We start from the raw sequence: 5,392 nt of genomic DNA, 5'->3' as shown, positions 1-5,392 counted from the left end.
TGCAGCTCCCTTGCTTTGTGTGCTGGTCTCCTTGTTCTTGCCACTTGTATTGTCTTGTATCATCTTCCATTATCTCATGCCATTGCCAATGTTACTACTCTCTCTCTCTCTCTGCCTCCTGGGTCTAGAAGGTTCTCTGTGCAGAGACCCCAGATCTAAAGGATACAAGGACATGCTCTCCTCCCAGTTCTTCTTCTTCTTTTTTAAACTGATGGCTATTTTCCATCAACTTTACTTCTATTTTCTATCTAAGAGACTGTAGAAGAACAGCTTAAGATCACTCAGTAGTGGCTCCTATTCTCTCACTGGTCTGAGAAATGGGGCTGTACCAGTCTTCAGTTGCAGGCTGAGCACTCCACTCTTCAGTAGGGAACTGCTGAATAGCCACAGAGGGCACCTACATGCCTTAAGACCAGACTGTGACCTTGGGCTGAGCAGCAGTAAATTCAGAAGCTGGAGCAGTCCATTCATCATGAAATTCCTCTTTGGTTACAGCATTTTCAGCAGTAGCCTGCTTTTCATTTACAAACTCTTCAGGATCTCTATAGAAGTAGATATCAGGCATGATCTCTCATGGATGCTCATAGGAGTTGGTACCATGCATGCACAGAATTTCCCAGGCCACCATCCACCATATGAGACCTGCTGAATGAGGTCCTTTCTCATTGCATCAGATGACAAGGTCCATATAGTGCAGAGGAGAATCTGTGTTACACAGAGCAGTGGTAGGCAGATTAACATAAGACACCTCTGTGAGAAGCTGGTGGTCAGCCTTGGGATCAGTAACCACAGAAGATGTGGCTCCTGGAAGGCTGCTTGGATCTGGTAGTGAAGATTCCAGGAGTGAAGTGTCCAGCAATAGGAGTGGCTGCAAGGGCAGCAACAAATTCAGTACAGCCTGCTGGCCAGTATTCCTGGAGGATATGATGGTGACATCAGCTGAATTTTCAATGGCAACAATGGTCTGAGCTGCCAACAGAAGTTTCTTCCATGAACTCTTCAGGTTTGTGATGTAGATGCCATCGCTTTTCCTTTTGTAGATGTAGTGTTCCATTTGGAAGTCAAAGTTGGTGCCACCTAAGTAGGTTCCTGCCTCAAGGAATTTGAGGACATCCTACTCCTTCATCTATAGCACGTGAAGGGCTCTAGGACACTGAAATTTTCTCCTTTCAGTTACAATGGGAAGCCAGGACAGTAGTGTGTACACCCTTTGCTGGGTGTACAGAAAGGCCCACTTCTTCTTCTTGATAGTACTGAGGTCCCCTTCAACATCTGTGGGATTAGCCTTTAAGCCTACTGAGATGGCAAAACTGACCAATCCCCTGGTAGGACACAGTCACCTAGTTTGCATGGTAAACTGTCCAATCCCTGCCAGGGTTTTACACACCTTATTGCATAGTAGACTAACCAATCCCTTTGCAAGATTGTGACCTAGCAAATCATCTTGACAGAACTACAAACCCAGGGCCTCAAAAGCCATATACATTGCACTACGGTCCCACAGCTTTCAATTAAAAAAAAAAAAAAATGCTGTCTTTGGTTTCATACCTTTCTATTTTCAGTTGGATGCTGACAAGGATTCTACAGATGGAAAAGGCTGATCTCTGGTATATATCTAGAGCTAAGAGTGTGATTCAGCTGCAGTCAGAGGAAGCTATCACGCTCTTGAGTATTTTGCAAAAGACTAAGGCCAGATGCCTGGTGTAAGAAGTGGAATGAAAGGAGGGATCCTGGAACATCTGGAGGGATGATGCAGAGGGGTAAATGATATGTGGAATTTGTGATTGCCCTCCTCTACTTTTTCCCTTGCTCCTACCTCATGGCATATAAACCCACCTAGAGCTCCTGTCCCATGACGGTCCCTCAGCAAAAGATTGGGGCTGAACATGGAGTCTCAGGCAGCAGTGTGTCTGCAGCAGGAAAAGACCAAAATACAAAGCAGGAGAGTTTCTGTAGCTCTGCAGTGGGGTAGCAGGTGATGGGGGAGAATTGGAATTTATTCACCTATAAAGGAAATGTATTACATAAGCACAGAAATTTGTTCTTCAATCCATTTTCTTTCTTGGTGGATAATTTTAAAAAATAATACCACTAATTTCTTGAGAAAAGCTATTATGCATTACAAAGCTTGGAATTAGTGTGTAAGAATTTAATGTTGTTAACATTTCATATGGTTTCCCAGAAAACTCTGACTGATAGTTAGAGTCATTTACTCAATTTGGTCTTAAAGTCAAATTGAAAACCCTAGGCTTGCAAAGATTTTGACTACCTTGCAAAATTATCCCCATTTTTTTTTTATTGCTGTTTTCATATTCTACTTCATAAACAGAAATCTGGAAGCAGAATTCTAGCACCTTTTTTTTTCTTTAAAATCAAAATCTTGTTAGTGTTTAATTAACCTTACCCCTGGAAAGCTCTTACTTAGGATTAAGCTAAATCTTTTAAGCCTAATTATCATTCATTTTCTTTAATTCTACTTTCTGTGGTGATGGAAATTTCCCAATTATACTCCTTTGTGAAAGAATTCTACCAGATCCATGGAAACTAGAAGATGGATGATCTATTCCTTCTTTTGCTCTTTGGTGGTATGGTGAAGAGGAGTAATATGGGTGCCAGACCCAAGATCAGATCCTAGTGCTTCCACTGTGATGGCCTGTGTAACTTGGGATAAATTAATTTCTCTGACCTTCACTCTCCATACTTTCTTTGACTTTCCTTATTGAATCATAATGAATATGACTTATGTGAAAGCTCTTAACCTTTAACCAATATTTTATTGACTCTTATCTGTTAAAAATTCTCCCGAAACTTCTATTTTTTTAATGACTTTATATTTTAGGGGAGGTCATACAGGTCAGGGATAGAGCTAGAAATCAAAAGTCCTGAAATGAGGAGACAGGGGCATTAGTCCCAACTCCATCCCTTAGTCATTGGCCATGGAGCTTTTTGTTGTTCACTTAGTTCATGACATGAGCCTGGGTCCTCATCTGAGAGACCTTTGTTGTTGTTGTGTGACATCGAGTCAATTGTTACTTATAGCAACCCTATTGAATGGACTAAGGAGCTCTGGTGATGCAGTGCCTAAGGCATTTGACTGCTAACCAGAAGGTTGGTGGTTCAAACCCACCAGCCACTCTGTGGAAGGAAGGTGGGGTAATCTACTTAGTAAAGATTGACCGCCTCCTGAACTCAATGGAGGTTGCTATGAGTTGGAATCCACTGAACAGCAGTGTTTTTTTTTTGTACTGAACAGAGTAGAACTTGGAAATTGGATTTCCTTGGCTGTATTCTTTACAGATACAGATTGCCATGTCTTTTCTCCCATGGAGCCACTGGGTGGGTTTGAAGTCCTGACCTCTTGATTAGCAGCCAAACACTTAACAATTGTGCTACCACAGCTTGAGAACCCAGCATTTAAAGCACAAGTTTTGGAGTCAGACTGCCTGGGTGAGAATCTTTGTTCCTCTAAAGTATTAGTTATTTATTGCTGTGTAGAAAGTTACCACAAATTTAGTAGCTTAAGACAACACCTGTTGACTATCTCACAGTTTCCATGAGTCAGGAGTCTAGACATGCTTTAGCAGTCCTCTGCTCAGAGTCTCACAAGACTGCAATCAAGGTGTCTCTGCTGGGGCTACGACGGTCTCATGTGAGGCTTGGGGTCCTCATCTAAGTTTAGGTGATTGTTGGCAGAACTCATTTCCTCCTGAGTGTAGAATTTACAGTGGCTTTCTAATCTTCCAGGCCAGCAGGAGAAAGAGAGTCTTTGCTGTCTTAAGTCTTTTAAGAGCACTTGATTAGGTCATGCCCCAGGATAATTACCCTTTTGATTAACTCGAAGTCAAACTGATTAGGACTTTAACCAAATTTGCAAAATCACTTCACCTTTGCCGTATTCTGTTGGCAAGATGTAAGTCACAGGTTCTACACACACTCAGAATCAGTTGCTGTCAAATTCACCCTGACTCATGTAGACTCCATGTGTGTCAGAGCAGAACTCCATAAGGTTTTCAATGGCTGATTTCCAGAAGTACATCATCAGGCTTTCTTCTGAGGTACCTCTGGGTAGACTTGGACATCCAACTTTTCATTTCACACACAACTGAGCGCATTAACATTTTGCACATCACCAAAGGTCTCCTCCCACACTCGAAGGAAAGATATTACAAAAAAAGCATGACTTGTTAGGGTCACCCTAGAGTGTGTCTACCACATCTACTTACTGACAGTGATCCTGAGCAAATCATTTTATCTTTCTGTGCCTCAGTTTCTACAATTGGAAAATTAGCTAACTCATTGGGTCACTATAAGGATTCATTAACTACCTAAGAGGTGTTTAGAATAGCGGCATATAAAAGGTGTTAAATAACTTTTAGCTGTGGCTATTTATTTTCAAAACAGGGACAACAATTCCCAGCCCACTGACTTTTCAGGGTTGTTAAGAGACTCAGGAGGATAGGAAGACTCTGTTAACTGAAAAGCACTATGCAAATGGGGTGGATTATTCCTATAGGCCTTGTTTTCCACCTTATTTTGTTTCTTTCACTTAGTCAGGACTTGACTCTAAGCCAGAGAAACTCAGTTTAAGCTACCTAAGTGAAAAAAGAATTTAGTTTCTCCTTTCATTTTAAGGGAAAATGTCAATTTAGATACAATTGGATTTAGGTGCTGAAATGATAGTGTTAAAATGTAGTCTCTCTCCACCTCTGGGCTTGCTTCCTCTTTGTGGGCTTTATCCTTAGGGAGGTTCTCTTGTGGAAGCAAAGGTAGCAGCTCCAGGCTTACCTTTACCACCTGAGCCATGCTAGGAAAAAGAATATGCCTCTTTTCCAACAGTTCCAGCAAAATCCCAGCATTGATTTTCATTGGGTCACTTGTCAATCCCTGAGCCAATATGTATGCCCAGGGCAATGGAAAACCTTGATTGGTCAGGCTTGGCTCATGTGTTTACCCTCAGAGCTGAGGATGAAGCCAAACCCCCCTGAACCACATGGGCTGAGGGTGAGGAAGAGTGGCTTCCCAATGGAAAATTGAAATGCTGGTACAAGAATGGGGAATGGATGTTTGCAAGCCAAAAATGGTTCCTCATGCTGTAATAAAGTATGGGCATCAATACTAGACCTGTACTCCAATAAAGAATCAAAATACTATAAGAGATACTTCTGAAAATACATATGGTCTCCTGCTGAATTGTCATTGCTGCAGGGAGCACAGAATCCATTTTGTCAAACTCCTCCCATGTCCCTGACCAATAGTCAGCCAGTCACCTTCTTTCACTTCTTTCTTGTTGCCTTGGCACTCATTACCCATTTTGCATGCTTGTGGTCTACACAGGGTGTAATGGTGGGGGCATTGAGAAGGCAGGATTCTATTTGCTCCAAAAATAATAATA

General features: G+C 41.9%; 1 pseudogene; it reads right to left on the bottom strand.

Moving 5' to 3' along the window:
* Positions 1-277: 277 nt before the first annotated feature.
* LOC103196461 overlaps positions 278-5,392 on the bottom strand; it is a 38,363-nt pseudogene continuing 33,248 nt past the window's right edge.

Source organism: Orycteropus afer, unplaced genomic scaffold (assembly GCF_000298275.1).
Source record: "Orycteropus afer afer isolate SDZICR_OR568_19922 unplaced genomic scaffold, OryAfe1.0 scaffold00066, whole genome shotgun sequence".
NCBI lineage: Eukaryota > Metazoa > Chordata > Mammalia > Tubulidentata > Orycteropodidae > Orycteropus > Orycteropus afer.
Note: the sequence above shows the minus strand (reverse complement) of the source record. Positions and strands in the feature narration are given on the sequence as shown.